We start from the raw sequence: 22151 nt of genomic DNA on the forward strand, positions 1-22151 counted from the left end.
TTTTGAAAAATTTCATCTTTTAACTAATTTTGACTCTCAGAAGTGGATCATCACTTTTGGATATAAAATGAGCATCTTTATCGTCATTTTCATGCTTCTAGGGAGCCAAAACTCAAGATTTGGCTCATGGTTAAAAGTGACTTAAAAAGGCCCAAATGCTCACTTCGAGGGCTTAAAACGTGTTTATTCACTGCGGGAAGAGATATAAACAACATTTAGAGTAAATTAATGTTCATGCGAGAACGTTCAATTTTTCATGAAAAACGATCCATGACCCGCGACCTGATGAAATTGCTCTGAGATGACCAAAATAGTCCGTTTTGAAAATGTTCATCTTTCAACTAATTCTGACTTTTAGAGGTGTATCATCACTTTTGGAGATAAAATGAGCATCTTTATCGTCATTTTCATGCTTCTAGGGAGTCAAAACTCAAGATTTGGCTCATGGTTAAAAGTGACTTAAAAAGGCCCAAATGCTCACTTCGAGGGCTTAAAACGTGTTTATTCACTGCGGGAAGAGATATAAACAACATTTAGAGTAAATTATTGTTCATCCGAGAACGTTCAATTTTTCATGCAAAACGATCGATGACCCGCGACCTGATGAAATTGCTCTGAGATTACCAAAATGGTCCTTTTTAAAACCTTCCATCTTTCAACTAATTTTGACTTTCAGAGGTGGATCATCACTTTTGGAGATAAAATGAGCATCTTTATTGTCATTTTCATGCTTCTAAGGAGCCAAAACTCAAGATTTGGCTCATGGTTAAAAGTGAATTAAAGAACCCAAATGCTCACTTCGAGGGCTTAAAACTTGTTTATTCACTGCGGGAAGAGATATAAACAACATTTAGAGTAAATTAATGTTCATGCAAGAACGTTCAATTTTTCATGCAAAACGATCGATGACCCGCGATCTGATGAAATTGCTCCGAGATGACCAAAAAGGTCCGTTTTGAAAATTTTCATCTTTCAACTAATTTTGACTCTCAGAGGTGGATCATCACTTTTGGAGATAAAATGAGCATCTTTATCGTCATTTTCATGCTTCTAGGGAGCCAAAACTCAAGATTTGGCTCATGGTTAAAAGTGACTTAAAAAGGCCCAAATGCTCACTTCGAGGGCTTAAAACGTGTTTATTCACTGCGGGAAGAGATATAAACAACATTTAGAGTAAATTATTGTTCATGCGAGAACGTTCAATTTTATGCAAAACGATCGATGACCCGCGACCTGATGAAATTGCTCTGAGATGACCAAAATGGTCTGTTTTAAAACCTTCCATCTTTCAACTAATTCTGACTTTCAGAGGTGGATCATCACTTTTGGAGATAAAATTAGCATCTTTATCGTCATTTTCATGCTCCTAAGGAGCCAAAACTCAAGATTTGGCTCATGGTTAAAAGTGAATTAAAAGGACCAAAATGCTCACTTCGAGGGCTTAAAACATGTTTATTCACTGCGGGAAGAGATATAAACAACATTTAGAGTAAATTAATGTTCATGCAAGAACGTTCAATTTTTCATGCAAAACGATCGATGACCCGCGACCTGATGAAATTGCTCCGAGATGACCAAAATGGTCCGTTTTGAAATTTTTCATCTTTCAACTAATTTTGACTCTCAGAGGTGTATCATCACTTTTGGAGATAAAATGAGCATCTTTATCGTCATTTTCATGCTTCTAGGGAGTCAAAACTCAAGATTTGGCTCATGGTTAAAAGTGACTTAAAAAGGCCCAAATGCTCACTTCGAGGGCTTAAAACGGGTTTATTCACTGCGGGAAGAGATATAAACAACATTTAGAGTAAATTAATGTTCATGCGAGAACGTTCAATTTTTCATGCAAAACGATCGATGACCCGCGACCTGATGAAATTGCTCTGAGATGACCAAAATAGTCCGTTTTGAAAATGTTCATCTTTCAACTAATTTTGACTCTCAGAGGTGGATCGTCACTTTTGGAGATAAAATGAGCATCTTTATCGTCATTTTCATACTTCTAGGGAGCCAAAACTCAAGATTTGGCTCATGGTTAAAAGTGACTTAAAAAGGCACAAATGCTTACTTTGAGGGCTTAAAACGTGTTTATTCACTGCGGGAAGAGATATAAACAACATTTAGAGTAAATTAATGTTCATGCAAGAACGTTCAATTTTTCATGCAAAACGATCGATGACCCGCGAACTGATGAAATTGCTCCGAGATGACCAAAATGGTCCGTTTTGAAAATTTTCATCTTTCAACTAATTTTGACTCTCAGAGGTGGATCATCACTTTTGGAGATAAAATGAGCATCTTTATCGTCATTTTCATGCTTCTAGGGAGCCAAAACTCAAGATTTGGCTCATGGTTAAAAGTGACTTAAAAAGGCCCAAATGCTCACTTCGAGGGCTTAAAATGTGTGTATTCACTGTGGGAAGAGATATAAACAACATTTAGAGTAAAATAATGTTCATGCGAGAACGTTGAATTTTTCATGCAAAACGATCGTTGACCCGCGACCTGATGAAATTGCTCTGAGATGACCAAAATGGTCCGTTTTGAAAATGTTCATCTTTCAACTAATTTTTACTCTCAGAGGTGGATCATCACTTTTGGAGCTAAAATGAGCATCTTTATAGTCATTTTCATGCTTCTAGGGAGCCAAAACTCAAGATTTGGCTCATGGGTAAAAGTGACTTAAAAGGACCCAAATGCTCACTTCGAGGGCTTAAAACGTGTTTAGTCACTGCGGGAAGAGATATAAACAACATTTAGAGTAAATTATTGTTCATGCGAGAACGTTCAATTTTTCATGCAAAACGATCGATGACCCGCGACCTGATGAAATTGCTCTAAGATGACCAAAACGGTCCGTTTTGAAACCTTCCATCTTTTAACTAATTCTGACTTTCAGAGGTGGATCGTCACTTTTGGAGATAAAATGAGCATCTTTATCGTCATTTTCATGCTTATAAGGAGCCAAAACTCAAGATTTGGCTCACGGTTAAAAGTGAATTAAAAGGACCCAAATGCTCACTTCGAGGGCTTAAAACGTGTTTATTCACTGCGGGAAGAGATATAAACAACATTTAGAGTAAATTAATGTTCATGCAAGAACGTTCAATTTTTCATGCAAAACGATCGATGACCCGCGACCTGATGAAATTGCTCCGAGATGACCAAAATGGTCCGTTTTGAAAATTTTCATCTTTCAACTAATTTTGACTCTCAGAGGTGGATCATCACTTTTGGATATAAAATGAGCATCTTTATCGTCATTTTCATGCTTCTAGGGAGCCAAAACTCAAGATTTGGCTCATGGTTAAAAGTGACTTAAAAGGACCCAAATGCTCACTTCGAGGGCTTAAAACGTGTTTATTCACTGCGGGAAGAGATATAAACAACATTTAGAGTAAATTAATGTTCATGCAAGAACGTTCAATTTTTCATGCAAAACGATCGATGACCCGCGACCTGATGAAATTGCTCCGAGATGACCAAAATGGTCCGTTTTGAAAATGTTCATCTTTCAACTAATTTTGACTCTCAGAGGTGGATCATCACTTTTGGAGCTAAAATGAGCATCTTTATAGTCATTTTCATGCTTCTAGGGAGCCAAAACTCAAGATTTGGCTCATGGGTAAAAGTGACTTAAAAGGACCCAAATGCTCACTTCGAGGGCTTAAAACGTGTTTATTCACTGTGGGAAGAGATATAAACAACATTTAGAGTAAATTATTGTTCATGCGAGAACGTTCAATTTTTCATGCAAAACGATCGATGACCCGCGACCTGATGAAATTGCTCTAAGATGACCAAAATGGTCCGTTTTGAAACCTTCCATCTTTCAACTAATTCTGACTTTCAGAGGTGGATCATCACTTTTGGAGATAAAATGAGCATCTTTATCGTCATTTTCATGCTTATAAGGAGCCAAAACTCAAGATTTGGCTCATGGTTAAAAGTGAATTAAAAGGACCCAAATGCTCACTTCGAGGGCTTAAAACGTGTTTATTCACTGCGGGAAGAGATATAAACAACATTTAGAGTAAATTAATGTTCATGCAAGAACGTTCAATTTTTCATGCAAAACGATCGATGACCCGCGACCTGATGAAATTGCTCCGAGATGACCAAAATGGGCCGTTTTGAAAATTTTCATCTTTCAACTAATTTTGACTCTCAGAGGTGGATCATCACTATTGGAGATAAAATGAGCATCTGTATCGTCATGTTCATGCTTCTAGGGAGCCAAAACTCAAGATTTGGCTCATGGTTAAAAGTGACTTAAAAAGGCCCAAATGCTCACTTCGAGGGCTTAAAACGTGTTTATTCACTGCGGGAAGAGATATAAACAACATTTAGAGTAAATTAATGTTCATGCGAGAACGTTCAATTTTTCATGCAAAACGATCGATGACCCGCGACCTGATGAAATTGCTCTGAGATGAAAAAAATAGTCCGTTTTGAAAATGTTCGTCTTTCAACTGATTTTGACTCTCAGAGGTGGATCGTCACTTTTGGAGATAAAATGAGCATCTTTATTGTCATTTTCATACTTCTAGGGAGCCAAAACTCAAGATTTGGCTCATGGTTAAAAGTGACTTAAAAAGGCCCAAATGCTTACTTTGAGGGCTTAAAACGTGTTTATTCACTGCGGGAAGAGATATAAACAACATTTAGAGTAAAATAATGTTCATGCAAGAACGTTCAATTTTTCATGCAAAACGATCGATGACCCGCGAACTGATGAAATTGCTCCGAGATGACCAAAATGGTCCGTTTTGAAAATTTTCATCTTTCAACTAATTTTGACTCGCAGAGGTGGATCATCACTTTTGGATATAAAATGAGCATCTTTATCGTCATTTTCATGCTTCTAGGGAGCCAAAATTCAAGATTTGGCTCATGGTTAAAAGTGACTTAAAAAGGCCCAAATGCTCACTTCGAGGGCTTAAAACGTGTTTATTCACTGCGGGAAGAGATATAAACAACATTTAGAGTAAAATAATGTTCATGCGAGAACCTTGAATTTTTCATGCAAAACGATCGTTGACCCGCGACCTGATGAAATTGCTTTGAGATGACCAAAATGGTCCGTTTTGAAAATATTCATCTTTCAACTAATTTTTACTCTCAGAGGTGGATCATCACTTTTGGAGCTAAAATGAGCATCTTTATAGTCATTTTCATGCTTCTAGGGAGCCAAAACTCAAGATTTGGCTCATGGGTAAAAGTGACTTAAAAGGACCCAAATGCTCACTTCGAGGGCTTAAAACATGTTTAGTCACTGCGGGAAGAGATATAAACAACATTTAGAGTAAATTATTGTTCATGCGAGAACGTTCAATTTTTCATGAAAAACGATCGATGACCCGCGACCTGATGAAATTGCTCCGAGATGACCAAAATGGTCCGTTTTGAAAAATTTCATCTTTTAACTAATTTTGACTCTCAGAGGTGGATCATCACTTTTGGATATAAAATGAGCATCTTTATCGTCATTTTCATGCTTCTAGGGAGCCAAAACTCAAGATTTGGCTCATGGTTAAAAGTGACTTAAAAACGCCCAAATGCTCACTTTGAGGGATTAATACGTGTTTATTCACTGCGGGAAGAGATATAAACAACATTTAGAGTAAATTTATGTTCATGCAAGAACGTTCAATTTTTCATGCAAAACAATCGATGACCCGCGACCTGATGAAATTGCTCCGAGATGTCCAAAATGGTCCGTTTTGAAAATTTTCATCTTTCAACTAATTTTGACTCTCAGAGGTGGATCATCACTTTTGGAGATAAAATGAGCATCTTTATCGTCATTTTCATGCTTCTAGGGAGCCAAAACTCAAGATTTGGCTCATGGTTAAAAGTGACTTAAAAAGGCCCAAATGCTCACTTCGAGGGCTTAAAACGTGTTTATTCACTGCGGGAAGAGATATAAACAACATTTAGAGTAAATTATTGTTCATGCGAGAATGTTCAATTTTTCATGCAAAACGATCGATGACCCGCGACCTGATGAAATTGCTCTGAGATGACCAAAATGGTCCGTTTTAAAACCTTCCATCTTTCAACTAATTCTGACTTTCAGAGGTGGATCATCACTTTTGGAGATAAAATGAGCATCTTTATCGTCATTTTCATGCTTCTAAGGAGCCAAAACTCAAGATTTGGCTCATGGTTAAAAGTGAATTAAAAGGACCCAAATGCTCACTTCGAGGGCTTAAAACGTGTTTATTCACTGCGGGAAGAGATATAAACAACATTTAGAGTAAATTAATGTTCATGCAAGAACGTTCAATTTTTCATGCAAAACGATCGATGACCCGCGACCTGATGAAATTGCTCTGAGATGACCAAAATAGTCCGTTTCGAAAATGTTCATCTTTCAACTAATTTTGACTCTCAGAGGTGGATCGTCACTTTTGGAGATAAAATGAGCATCTTTATCGTCATTTTCATACTTCTAGGGAGCCAAAACTCAAGATTTGGCTCATGGTTAAAAGTGACTTAAAAAGGCCCAAATGCTCACTTTGAGGGCTTAAAACGTGTTTATTCACTGCGGGAAGAGATATAAACAACATTTAGAGTAAATTATTGTTCATGCGAGAACGTTCAATTTTTCATGCAAAACGATCGATGACCCGCGACCTGATGAAATTGCTCTGAGATGACCAAAATGGTCCGTTTTAAAACCTTCCATCTTTCAACTAATTCTGACTTTCAGAGGTGGATCATCACTTTTGGAGATAAAATGAGCATCTTTATCGTCATTTTCATGCTTCTAAGGAGCCAAAACTCAAGATTTGGCTCATGGTTAAAAGTGAATTAAAAGGACCCAAATGCTCACTTCGAGGGCTTAAAACGTGTTTATTCACTGCGGGAAGAGATATAAACAACATTTAGAGTAAATTAATGTTCATGCAAGAACGTTCAATTTTTCATGCAAAATGATCGATGACCCGCGACCTGATGAAATTGCTACGAGATGACCAAAATGGTCCATTTTGAAAATGTTCATCTTTCAACTAATTTTGACTCTCAGAGGTGGATCATCACTTTTGGAGATAAAATGAGCATCTTTATCGTCATTTTCATGCTTCTAGGGAGCCAAAACTCAAGATTTGGCTCATGGTTAAAAGTGACTTAAAAAGGCCCAAATGCTAACTTCGAGGGCTTAAAACGTGTTTAGTCACTGCGGGAAGAGATATAAACAACATTTAGAGTAAATCATTGTTCATGCGAGAACGTTCAATTTTTCATGCAAAACGATCGATGACCCGCGACCTGATGAAATTGCTCCGAGATGACCAAAATGGTCCGTTTTGAAAATTTTCATCTTTCAACTAATTTTGACTCTCAGAGGTGGATCATCACTTTTGGATATAAAATGAGCATCTTTATCGTCATTTTCATGCTTCTAGGGAGCCAAAACTCAATATTTGGCTCATGGTTAAAAGTGACTTAAAAGGACCCAAATGCTCACTTCGAGGGCTTAAAACGTGTTTATTCACTGCGGGAAGAGATATATACAACATTTAGAGTAAATTATTGTTCATGCGAGAACGTTCAATTTTTCATGCAAAACGATCGATGACCCGCGACCTGATGAAATTGCTCTGAGATGACCAAAATGGTCAGTTTTCAAACCTTCCATCTTTCAACTAATTCTGACTTTCAGAGGTGGATCATCACTTTTGGAGATAAAATGAGCATCTTTATCGTCATTTTCATGCTTCTAAGGAGCCAAAACTCAAGATTTGGCTCATGGTTAAAAGTGAATTAAAAGGACCCAAATGCTCACTTCGAGGGCTTAAAACGTGTTTATTCACTGCGGGAAGAGATATAAACAACATTTAGAGTAAATTAATGTTCATGCAAGAACGTTCAATTTTTCATGCAAAACGATCGATGACCCGCGACCTGATGAAATTGCTCCGAGATGACCAAAATGGTCCGTTTTGAAAATTGTCATCTTTCAACTAATTTTGACTCTCAGAGGTGGATCATCACTTTTGGAGATAAAATGAGCATCTTTATCGTCATTTTCATGCTTCTAGGGAGCCAAAACTCAAGATTTGGCTCATGGTTAAAAGTGACTTAAAAAGGCCCAAATGTTCACTTCGAGGGCTTAAAACGTGTTTATTCACTGTGGGAAGAGATATAAACAACATTTAGAGTAAAATAATGTTCATGCGAGAACGTTGAATTTTTCATGCAAAACGATCGTTGACCCGCGACCTGATGAAATTGCTCCGAGATGACCAAAATGGTCCGTTTTGAAAATTGTCATCTTTCAACTAATTTTGACTCTCAGAGGTGGATCATCACTTTTGGAGATAAAATGAGCATCTTTATCATCATTTTCATGCTTCTAGGGATCCAAAACTCAAGATTTGGCTCATGGTTAAAAGTGACTTAAAAAGGCCCAAGTGCTCACTTCGAGGGCTTAAAACGTGTTTATTCACTGTGGGAAGAGATATAAACAACATTTAGAGTAAATTAATGTTCATGCCAGAACGTTCAATTTTTCATGCAAAACGATCGATGACCTGCGACCTGATGAAACTGCTCTGAGATAACTAAAATAGTCCATTTCGAAAATGTTCATCTTTCAACTAATTTTGACTCTCAGAGGTGGATCGTCACTTTTGGAGATAAAATGAGCATCTTTATCGTCATTTTCATACTTCTAGGGAGCCAAAACTCAAAATTTGGCTCATGGTTAAAAGTGACTTAAAAAGGCCCAAATGCTCACTTTGAGGGCTTAAAACGTGTTTATTCACTGCGGGAAGAGATATAAACAACATTTAGAGTAAATTATTGTTCATGCGAGAACGTTCAATTTTTCATGCAAAACGATCGATGACCCGCGACCTGATGAAATTGCTCTGAGATGACCAAAATGGTCCGTTTTAAAACCTTCCATCTTTCAACTACTTCTGACTTTCAGAGGTGGATCATCACTTTTGGAGATAAAATGAGCATCTTTATCGTCATTTTCATGCTTCTAAGGAGCCAAAACTCAAGATTTGGCTCATGGTTAAAAGTGAATTAAAAGGACCCAAATGCTCACTTCGAGGGCTTAAAAAGTGTTTATTCACTGCGGGAAGAGATATAAACAACATTTAGAGTAAATTAATGTTCATGCAAGAACGTTCAATTTTTCATGCAAAACGATCGATGACCCGCGACCTGATGAAATTGCTACGAGATGACCAAAATGGTCCGTTTTGAAAATTTTCATCTTTCAACTAATTTTGACTCTCAGAGGTGGATCATCACTTTTGGAGATAAAATGAGCATCTTTATCGTCATTTTCATGCTTCTAGGGAGCCAAAACTCAAGATTTGGCTCATGGTTAAAAGTGACTTAAAAAGGCCCAAATGCTAACTTCGAGGGCTTAAAACGTGTTTAGTCACTGCAGGAAGAGATATAAACAACATTTAGAGTAAATTATTGTTCATGCGAGAACGTTCAATTTTTCATGCAAAACGATCGATGACCCGCGACCTGATGAAATTGCTCCGAGATGACCAAAATGGTCCGTTTTGAAAATTTTCATCTTTCAACTAATTTTGACTCTCAGAGGTGGATCATCACTTTTGGATATAAAATGAGCATCTTTATCGTCATTTTCATGCTTCTAGGGAGCCAAAACTCAATATTTGGCTCATGGTTAAAAGTGACTTAAAAGGACCCAAATGCTCACTTCGAGGGCTTAAAACGTGTTTATTCACTGCGGGAAGAGATATATACAACATTTAGAGTAAATTATTGTTCATGCGAGAACGTTCAATTTTTCATGCAAAACGATCGATGACCCGCGACCTGATGAAATTGCTCTGAGATGACCAAAATGGTCAGTTTTAAAACCTTCCATCTTTCAACTAATTCTGACTTTCAGAGGTGGATCATCACTTTTGGAGATAAAATGAGCATCTTTATCGTCATTTTCATGCTTCTAAGGAGCCAAAACTCAAGATTTGGCTCATGGTTAAAAGTGAATTAAAAGGACCCAAATGCTCACTTCGAGGGCTTAAAACGTGTTTATTCACTGCGGGAAGAGATATAAACAACATTTAGAGTAAATTAAAGTTCATGCAAGAACGTTCAATTTTTCATGCAAAACGATCGATGACCCGCGACCTGATGAAATTGCTCCGAGATGACCAAAATGGTCCGTTTTGAAAATTGTCATCTTTCAACTAATTTTGACTCTCAGAGGTGGATCATCACTTTTGGAGATAAAATATCGTCATTTTCATGCTTCTAGGGAGCCAAAACTCAAGATTTGGCTCATGGTTAAAAGTGACTTAAAAAGGCCCAAATGTTCACTTCGAGGGCTTAAAACGTGTTTATTCACTGTGGGAAGAGATATAAACAACATTTAGAGTAAAATAATGTTCATGCGAGAACGTTGAATTTTTCATGCAAAACGATCGTTGACCCGCGACCTGATGAAATTGCTCCGAGATGACCAAAATGGTCCGTTTTGAAAATTGTCATCTTTCAACTAATTTTGACTCTCAGAGGTGGATCATCACTTTTGGAGATAAAATGAGCATCTTTATCGTCATTTTCATGCTTCTAGGGATCCAAAACTCAAGATTTGGCTCATGGTTAAAAGTGACTTAAAAAGGCCCAAGTGCTCACTTCGAGGGCTTAAAACGTGTTTATTCACTGTGGGAAGAGATATAAACAACATTTAGAGTAAATTAATGTTCTTGCCAGAACGTTCAATTTTTCATGCAAAACGATCGATGACCTGCGACCTGATGAAACTGCTCTGAGATGACCAAAATAGTCAGTTTCGAAAATGTTCATCTTTCAACTAATTTTGACTCTCAGAGGTGGATCGTCACTTTTGGAGATAAAATGAGCATCTTTATCGTCATTTTCATACTTCTAGGGAGCCAAAACTCAAGATTTGGCTCATGGTTAAAAGTGACTTAAAAAGGCCCAAATGCTCACTTTGAGGGCTTAAAACGTGTTTATTCACTGCGGGAAGAGATATAAACAACATTTAGAGTAAATTATTGTTCATGCGAGAACGTTCAATTTTTCATGCAAAACGATCGATGACCCGCGACCTGATGAAATTGCTCTGAGATGACCAAAATGGTCCGTTTTAAAACCTTCCATCTTTCAACTAATTCTGACTTTCAGAGGTGGATCATCACTTTTGGAGATAAAATGAGCATCTTTATCGTCATTTTCATGCTTCTAAGGAGCCAAAACTCAAGATTTGGCTCATGGTTAAAAGTGAATTAAAAGGACCCAAATGCTCACTTCGAGGGCTTAAAACGTGTTTATTCACTGCGGGAAGAGATATAAACAACATTTAGAGTAAATTAATGTTCATGCAAGAACGTTCAATTTTTCATGCAAAACGATCGATGACCCGCGACCTGATGAAATTGCTACGAGATGACCAAAATGGTCCGTTTTGAAAATTTTCATCTTTCAACTAATTTTGACTCTCAGAGGTGGATCATCACTTTTGGAGATAAAATGAGCATCTTTATCGTCATTTTCATGCTTCTAGGGAGCCAAAACTCAAGATTTGGCTCATGGTTAAAAGTGACTTAAAAAGGCCCAAATGCTAACTTTGAGGGCTTAAAACGTGTTTAGTCACTGCGGGAAGAGATATAAACAACATTTAGAGTAAATTATTGTTCATGCGAGAACGTTCAATTTTTCATGCAAAACGATCGATGACCCGCGACCTGATGAAATTGCTCCGAGATGACCAAAATGGTCAGTTTTGAAAATTTTCATCTTTCAACTAATTCTGACTCTCAGAGGTGGATCATCACTTTTGGATATAAAATGAGCATCTTTATCGTCATTTTCATGCTTCTAGGGAGCCAAAACTCAATATTTGGCTCATGGTTAAAAGTGACTTAAAAGGACCCAAATGCTCACTTCGAGGGCTTAAAACGTGTTTATTCACTGCGGGAAGAGATATATACAACATTTAGAGTAAATTATTGTTCATGCGAGAACGTTCAATTTTTCATGCAAAACGATCGATGACCCGCGACCTGATGAAATTGCTCTGAGATGACCAAAATGGTCAGTTTTAAAACCTTCCATCTTTCAACTAATTCTGACTTTCAGAGGTGGATCATCACTTTTGGAGATAAAATGAGCATCTTTATCGTCATTTTCATGCTTCTAAGGAGCCAAAACTCAAGATTTGGCTCATGGTTAAAAGTGAATTAAAAGGACCCAAATGCTCACTTCGAGAGCTTAAAACGTGTTTATTCACTGCGGGAAGAGATATAAACAACATTTAGAGTAAAATAATGTTCATGCGAGAACGTTGAATTTTTCATGCAAAACGATCGTTGACCCGCGACCTGATGAAATTGCTCTGAGATGACCAAAATGGTCCGTTTTGAAAATGTTCTTCTTTCAACTAATTTTTACTCTCAGAGGTGGATCATCACTTTTGGAGCTAAAATGAGCATCTTTATAGTCATTTTCATGCTTCTAGGGAGCCAAAACTCAAGAGTTGGCTCATGGGTAAAAGTGACTTAAAAGGATCCAAATGCTCACTTCGAGGGCTTAAAACATGTTTAGTCACTGCGGGAAGAGATATAAACAACATTTAGAGTAAATTATTGTTCATGCGAGAACGTTCAATTTTTCATGCAAAACGATCGATGACCCGCGACCTGATGAAATTGCTCCGAGATGACCAAAATGGTCCGTTTTGAAAAATTTCATCTTTTAACTAATTTTGACTCTCAGAGGTGGATCATCACTTTTGGATATAAAATGAGCATCTTTATCGTCATTTTCATGCTTCTAGGGAGCCAAAACTCAAGATTTGGCTCATGGTTAAAAGTGACTTAAAAACGCCCAAATGCTCACTTTGAGGGATTAAAACGTGTTTATTCACTGCGGGAATAGATATAAACAACATTTAGAGTAAATTAATGTTCATGCAAGAACGTTCAATTTTTCATGCAAAACGATCGATGACCCGCGACCTGATGAAATTGCTCCGAGATGTCCATAATGGTCCGTTTTTAAAATTTTCATCTTTCAACTAATTTTGACTCTCAGAGGTGGATCATCACTTTTGGATATAAAATGAGCATCTTTATCGTCATTTTCATGCTTCTAGGGAGCCAAAACTCAAGATTTGGCTCATGGTTAAAAGTGACTTAAAAAGGCCCAAATGCTCACTTCGAGGGCTTAAAACGTGTTTATTCACTGCGGGAAGAGATATAAACAACATTTAGAGTAAATTATTGTTCATCCGAGAACGTTCAATTTTTCATGCAAAACGATCAATGACCCGCGACCTGATGAAATTGCGCTGAGATGACCAAAATGGTCCGTTTTAAAACATTCCATCTTTCAACTAATTCTGACTTTTAGAGGTGGATCATCACTTTTGGAGATAAAATGAGCATCTTTATCGTCATTTTCATGCTTCTAGGGAGCCAAAACTCAAGATTTGGCTCATGGTTAAAAGTGACTTAAAAAGGCCCAAATGCTCACTTCGAGGGCTTAAAACGTGTTTATTCACTGCGGGAAGAGATATAAACAACATTTAGAGTAAATTAATGTTCATGCGAGAACGTTCAATTTTTCATGAAAAACGATCCATGACCCGCGACCTGATGAAATTGCTCTGAGATGACCAAAATAGTCCGTTTTGAAAATGTTCATCTTTCAACTAATTTTGACTCTCAGAGGTGTATCATCACTTTTGGAGATAAAATGAGAATCTTTATCGTCATTTTCATGCTTCTAGGGAGTCAAAACTCAAGATTTGGCTCATGGTTAAAAGTGACTTAAAAAGGCCCAAATGCTCACTTCGAGGGCTTAAAACGTGTTTATTCACTGCGGGAAGAGATATAAACAACATTTAGAGTAAAATAATGTTCATGCAAGAACGTTCAATTTTTCATGCAAAACGATCGTTGACCCGCGACCTGATGAAATTGCTCTGAGATGACCAAAATGGTCCGTTTTGAAAATGTTCATCTTTCAACTAATTTTTACTCTCAGAGGTGGATCATCAGTTTTGGAGCTAAAATGAGCATCTTTATAGTCATTTTCATGCTTCTAGGGAGCCAAAACTCAAGATTTGGCTCATGGGTAAAAGTGACTTAAAAGGACCCAAATGCTCACTTCGAGGGCTTAAAACGTGTTTATTCACTGCGGGAAGAGATATAAACAACATTTAGAGTAAATTATTGTTCATCCGAGAACGTTCAATTTTTCATGCAAAACGATCGATGACCCGCGACCTGATGAAATTGCTCTGAGATGACCAAAATGGTCCGTTTTAAAACCTTCCATCTTTCAACTAATTCTGACTTTCAGAGGTGGATCATCACTTTTGGAGATAAAATGAGCATCTTTATCGTCATTTTCATGCTTCTAAGGAGCCAAAACTCAAGATTTGGCTCATGGTTAAAAGTGAATTAAAGAACCCAAATGCTCACTTCGAGGGCTTAAAACTTGTTTATTCACTGCGGGAAGAGATATAAACAACATTTAGAGTAAATTAATGTTCATGCAAGAACGTTCAATTTTTCATGCAAAACGATCGATGACCCGCGATCTGATGAAATTGCTCCGAGATGACCAAAATGGTCCGTTTTGAAAATTTTCATCTTTCAACTAATTTTGACTCTCAGAGGTGGATCATCACTTTTGGAGATAAAATGAGCATCTTTATCGTCATTTTCATGCTTCTAGGGAGCCAAAACTCAAGATTTGGCTCATGGTTAAAAGTGACTTAAAAAGGCCCAAATGCTCACTTCGAGGGCTTAAAACGTGTTTATTCACTGCGGGAAGAGATATAAACAACATTTAGAGTAAATTATTGTTCATGCGAGAACGTTCAATTTTATGCAAAACGATCGATGACCCGCGACCTGATGAAATTGCTCTGAGATGACCAAAATGGTCCGTTTTAAAACCTTCCATCTTTCAACTAATTCTGACTTTCAGAGGTGGATCATCACTTTTGGAGATAAAATGAGCATCTTTATCGTCATTTTCATGCTCCTAAGGAGCCAAAACTCAAGATTTGGCTCATGGTTAAAAGTGAATTAAAAGGACCAAAATGCTCACTTCGAGGGCTTAAAACGTGTTTATTCACTGCGGGAAGAGATATAAACAACATTTAGAGTAAATTAATGTTCATGCAAGAACGTTCAATTTTTCATGCAAAACGATCGATGACCAGCGACCTGATGAAATTGCTCCGAGATGACCAAAATGGTCCGTTTTGAAAATGTTCATCTTTCAACTAATTTTGACTCTCAGAGGTGGATCATCACTTTTGGATATAAAATGAGCATCTTTATCGTCATTTTCATGCTTCTAGGGAGCCAAAACTCAAGATTTGGCTCATGGTTAAAAGTGACTTAAAAAGGCCCAAATGCTCACTTTGAGGGATTAAAGCGTGTTTATTCACTGCAGGAAGAGATATAAACAACATTTAGAGTAAATTAATGTTCATGCAAGAACGTTCTATTTTTCTTGCAAAACGATCGATGACCCGCGACCTGATGAAATTGCTCCGAGATGACCAAAATGGTCCGTTTTGAAAATTTTCATCCTTCAACTAATTTTGACTCGCAGAGGTGGATCATCACTTTTGGATATAAAATGAGCATCTTTATCGTCATTTTCATGCTTCTAGGGAGCCAAAATTCAAGATTTGGCTCATGGTTAAAAGTGACTTAAAAAGGCCCAAATGCTCACTTCGAGGGCTTAAAACGTGTTTATTCACTGTGGGAAGAGATATAAACAACATTTAGAGTAAATTATTGTTCATGCGAGAACGTTCAATTTTTCATGCAAAACGATCGATGACCCGCGACCTGATGAAATTGCTCTGAGATGACCAAAATGGTCCGTTTTAAAACCTTCCATCTTTCAACTAATTCTGACTTTCAGAGGTGGATCATCACTTTTGGAGATAAAATGAGCATCTTTATCGTCATTTTCATGCTTCTAAGGAGCCAAAACTCAAGATTTGGCTCATGGTTAAAAGTGAATTAAAGAACCCAAATGCTCACTACGAGGGCTTAAAACTTGTTTATTCAGTGCGGGAAGAGATATAAACAACATTTAGAGTAAATTAATGTTCATGCAAGAACGTTCAATTTTTCATGCAAAACGATCGATGACCCGCGACCTGATGAAATTGCTCCGAGATGACCAAAATGGTCCGTTTTGAAAATTTTCATCTTTCAACTAATTTTGACTCTCAGAGGTGGATCATCACTTTTGGAGATAAAATGAGCATCTTTATCGTCATTTTCATGCTTCTAGGGAGCCAAAACTCAATATTTGGCTCATGGTTAAAAGTGACTTAAAAAGGACCAAATGCTCACTTCGAGGGCTTAAAACGTGTTTATTCACTGCGGGAAGAGATATAAACAACATTTAGAGTAAATTAATGTTCATGCAAGAACGTTCAATTTTTCATGCAAAACGATCGATGACCCGCGATCTGATGAAATTGCTCCGAGATGACCAAAATGGTCCGTTTTGAAAATTTTCATCTTTCAACTAATTTTGACTCTCAGAGGTGGATCATCACTTTTGGAGATAAAATGAGCATCTTTATCGTCATTTTCATGCTTCTAGGGAGCCAAAACTCAAGATTTGGCTCATGGTTAAAAGTGACTTAAAAAGGCCCAAATGCTCACTTCGAGGGCTTAAAACGTGTTTATTCACTGCGGGAAGAGATATAAACAACATTTAGAGTAAATTATTGTTCATGCGAGAACGTTCAATTTTATGCAAAACGATCGATGACCCGCGACCTGATGAAATTGCTCTGAGATGACCAAAATGGTCCGTTTTAAAACCTTCCATCTTTCAACTAATTCTGACTTTCAGAGGTGGATCATCACTTTTGGAGATAAAATGAGCATCTTTATCGTCATTTTCATGCTCCTAAGGAGCCAAAACTCAAGATTTGGCTCATGGTTAAAAGTGAATTAAAAGGACCAAAATGCTCACTTCGAGGGCTTAAAACGTGTTTATTCACTGCGGGAAGAGATATAAACAACATTTAGAGTAAATTAATGTTCATGCAAGAACGTTCAATTTTTCATGCAAAACGATCGATGACCAGCGACCTGATGAAATTGCTCCGAGATGACCAAAATGGTCCGTTTTGAAAATGTTCATCTTTCAACTAATTTTGACTCTCAGAGGTGGATCATCACTTTTGGATATAAAATGAGCATCTTTATCGTCATTTTCATGCTTCTAGGGAGCCAAAACTCAAGATTTGGCTCATGGTTAAAAGTGACTTAAAAAGGCCCAAATGCTCACTTTGAGGGATTAAAGCGTGTTTATTCACTGCAGGAAGAGATATAAACAACATTTAGAGTAAATTAATGTTCATGCAAGAACGTTCTATTTTTCTTGCAAAACGATCGATGACCCGCGACCTGATGAAATTGCTCCGAGATGACCAAAATGGTCCGTTTTGAAAATTTTCATCCTTCAACTAATTTTGACTCGCAGAGGTGGATCATCACTTTTGGATATAAAATGAGCATCTTTATCGTCATTTTCATGCTTCTAGGGAGCCAAAATTCAAGATTTGGCTCATGGTTAAAAGTGACTTAAAAAGGCCCAAATGCTCACTTCGAGGGCTTAAAACGTGTTTATTCACTGTGGGAAGAGATATAAACAACATTTAGAGTAAATTATTGTTCATGCGAGAACGTTCAATTTTTCATGCAAAACGATCGATGACCCGCGACCTGATGAAATTGCTCTGAGATGACCAAAATGGTCCGTTTTAAAACCTTCCATCTTTCAACTAATTCTGACTTTCAGAGGTGGATCATCACTTTTGGAGATAAAATGAGCATCTTTATCGTCATTTTCATGCTTCTAAGGAGCCAAAACTCAAGATTTGGCTCATGGTTAAAAGTGAATTAAAGAACCCAAATGCTCACTACGAGGGCTTAAAACTTGTTTATTCAGTGCGGGAAGAGATATAAACAACATTTAGAGTAAATTAATGTTCATGCAAGAACGTTCAATTTTTCATGCAAAACGATCGATGACCCGCGACCTGATGAAATTGCTCCGAGATGACCAAAATGGTCCGTTTTGAAAATTTTCATCTTTCAACTAATTTTGACTCTCAGAGGTGGATCATCACTTTTGGAGATAAAATGAGCATCTTTATCGTCATTTTCATGCTTCTAGGGAGCCAAAACTCAATATTTGGCTCATGGTTAAAAGTGACTTAAAAAGGACCAAATGCTCACTTCGAGGGCTTAAAACGTGTTTATTCACTGCGGGAAGAGATATAAACAACATTTAGAGTAAATTAAAGTTCATGCAAGAACGTTCAATTTTTCATGCAAAACGATCGATGACCCGCGACCTGATGAAATTGCTCCGGGATGACCAAAATGGTCCGTTTTGAAAATTGTCATCTTTCAACTAATTTTGACTCTCAGAGGTGGATCATCACTTTTGGAGATAAAATGAGCATCTTTATCGTCATTTTCATGCTTCTAGGGAGCCAAGACTCAAGATTTGGCTCATGGTTAAAAGTGACTTAAAAAGGCCCAAATGCTCACTTCGAGGGCTTAATACGTGTTTATTCACCGTGGGAAGAGATATAAACAACATTTAGAGTAAAATAATGTTCATGCGAGAACCTTGAATTTTTCATGCAAAACGATCGTTGACCCGCGACCTGATGAAATTGCTTTGAGATGACCAAAATGGTCCGTTTTGAAAATGTTCATCTTTCAACGAATTTTTACTCTCAGAGGTGGATCATCACTTTTGGAGCTAAAATGAGCATCTTTATAGTCATTTTCATGCTTCTAGGGAGCCAAAACTCAAGATTTGGCTCATGGGTAAAAGTGACTTAAAAGGACCCAAATGCTCACTTCGAGGGCTTAAAACATGTTTAGTCACTGCGGGAAGAGATATAAACAACATTTAGAGTAAATTATTGTTCATGCGAGAACGTTCAATTTTTCATGAAAAACGATCGATGACCCGCGACCTGATGAAATTGCTCCGAGATGACCAAAATGGTCCGTTTTGAAAAATTTCATCTTTTAACTAATTTTGACTCTCAGAGGTGGATCATCACTTTTGGATATAAAATGAGCATCTTTATCGTCATTTTCATGCTTCTAGGGAGCCAAAACTCAAGATTTGGCTCATGGTTAAAAGTGACTTAAAAACGCCCAAATGCTCACTTTGAGGGATTAATACGTGTTTATTCACTGCGGGAAGAGATATAAACAACATTTAGAGTAAATTAATGTTCATGCAAGAACGTTCAATTTTTCATGCAAAACAATCGATGACCCGCGACCTGATGAAATTGCTCCGAGATGTCCAAAATGGTCCGTTTTGAAAATTTTCATCTTTCAACTAATTTTGACTCTCAGAGGTGGATCATCACTTTTGGATATAAAATGAGCATCTTTATCGTCATTTTCATGCTTCTAGGGAGCCAAAACTCAAATTTGGCTCATGGTTAAAAGTGACTTAAAAAGGCCCAAATGCTCACTTCGAGGGCTTAAAACGTGTTTATTCACTGCGGGAAGAGATATAAACAACATTTAGAGTAAATTATTGTTCATCCGAGAACGTTCAATTTTTCATGCAAAACGATCGATGACCCGCGATCTGATGAAATTGCTCCGAGATGACCAAAATGGTCCGTTTTGAAAAGTTTCATCTTTCAACTAATTTTGACTCTCAGAGGTGGATCATCACTTTTGGAGATAAAATGAGCATCTTTATCGTCATTTTCAAGCTTCTAGGGAGCCAAAACTCAAGATTTGGCTCATGGTTAAAAGTGACTTAAAAAGGCCCAAATGCTCACTTCGAAGGCTTAAAACGTGTTTATTCACTGCGGGAAGAGATATAAACAACATTTAGAGTAAATTAATGTTCATGCAAGAACGTTCAATTTTTCATGCAAAACGATCGATGACCCGCGATCTGATGAAATTGCTCCGAGATGACCAAACTGGTCCGTTTTGAAAATTTTCATCTTTCAACTAATTTTGACTCTCCGAGGTGGATCATCACTTTTGGAGATAAAATGAGCATCTTTATCGTCATTTTCATGCTTCTAGGGAGCCAAAACTCAAGATTTGGCTCATGGTTAAAAGTGACTTAAAAAGGCCCAAATGCTCACTTCGAGGGCTTAAAACGTGTTTATTCACTGCGGGAAGAGATATAAACAACATTTAGAGTAAATTATTGTTGATGCGAGAACGTTCAATTTTTCATGCAAAACGATCGATGACCCGCGACCTGATGAAATTGCTCTGAGATGACCAAAATGGTCCGTTTTAAAACCTTCCATCTTTCAACTAATACTGACTTTCAGAGGTGGATCATCACTTTTGGAGATTAAATGAGCATCTTTATCGTCATTTTCATGCTTCTAAGGAGCCAAAACTCAAGATTTGGCTCATGGTTAAAAGTGAATTAAAAGGACCCAAATGCTCACTTCGAGGGCTTAAAACGTGTTTATTCACTGCGGGAAGAGATATAAACAACATTTAGAGTAAATTAATGTTCATGCAAGAACGTTCAATTTTTCATGCAAAACGATCGATGACCCGCGACCTGATGAAATTGCTCAGAGATGACCAAAATGGTCCGTTTTGAAAATTTTCATCTTTCAACTAATTTTGACTCTCAGAGGTGGATCATCACTTTTGGAGATAAAATGAGCATCTTTATCGTCATTTTCATGCTTCTAGGGAGCCAAAACTCAAGATTTGGCTCATGGTTAAAAGTGACTTAAAAAGGCCCAAATGCTCACTTCGAGGGCTTAAAACGTGTTTATTCACTGCGGGAAGAGATATAAACAACATTTAGAGTAAATTAATGTTCATGCAAGAACGTTCAATTTTTCATGCAAAACGATCGATGACCCGCGACCTGATGAAATTGCTACGAGATGACCAAAATGGTCCGTTTTGAAAATTTTCATCTTTCAACTAATTTTGACTCTCAGAGGTGGATCATCACTTTTGGAGATAAAATGAGCATCTTTATCGTCATTTCATGCTTCTAGGGAGCCAAAACTCAAGATTTGGCTCATGGTTAAAAGTGACTTAAAAAGGCCCAAATGCTAACTTCGAGGGCTTAAAACGTGTTTAGTCACTGCGGGAAGAGATATAAACAACATTTCGAGTAAATTATTGTTCATGCGAGAACGTTCAATTTTTCATGCAAAACGATCGATGACCCGCGACCTGATGAAATTGCTCCGAGATGACCAAAATGGTCCGTTTTGAAAATTTTCATCTTTCAACTAATTTTGACTCTCAGAGGTGGATCATCACTTTTGGATATAAAATGAGCATCTTTATCGTCATTTTCATGCTTCTAGGGAGCCAAAACTCAAGATTTGGCTCATGGTTAAAAGTGACTTAAAAGGACCCAAATGTTCACTTCGAGGGCTTAAAATGTGTTTATTCACTGCGGGAAGAGATATAAACAACATTTAGAGTAAATTACTGTTTATGCGAGAACGTTCAATTTTTCATGGAAAACGATCGATGACCCGCGACCTGATGAAAGTGCTCTGAGATGACCAAAATGGTCCGTTTTAAAACCTTCCATCTTTCAACTAATTCTGACTTTCAGAGGTGGATCATCACTTTTGGAGATAAAATGAGCATCTTTATCGTCATTTTCATGCTTCTAAGGAGCCAAAACTCAAGATTTGGCTCATGGTTCAAAGTGAATTAAAGAACCCAAATGCTCACTTCGAGGGCTTAAAACTTGTTTATTCACTGCGGGAAGAGATATAAACAACATTTAGAGTAAATTAATGTTCATGCAAGAACGTTCAATTTTTCATGCAAAACGATCGATGACCCGCGACCTGATGAAATTGCTCCGAGATGACCAAAATGGTCCGTTTTGAAAATTTTCATCTTTCAACTAATTTTGACTCTCAGAGGTGGATCATCACTTTTGGAGATAAAATGAGCATCTTTATCGTCATTTTCATGCTTCTAGGGAGCCAAAACTCAATATTTGGCTCATGGTTAAAAGTGACTTAAAAAGGACCAAATGCTCACTTCGAGGGCTTAAAACGTGTTTATTCACTGCGGGAAGAGATATATACAACATTTAGAGTAAATTATTGT

This window comes from Lissotriton helveticus, chromosome 2_1 (genome assembly GCF_964261635.1).
Source record: "Lissotriton helveticus chromosome 2_1, aLisHel1.1, whole genome shotgun sequence".
Taxonomy (NCBI): domain Eukaryota; kingdom Metazoa; phylum Chordata; class Amphibia; order Caudata; family Salamandridae; genus Lissotriton; species Lissotriton helveticus.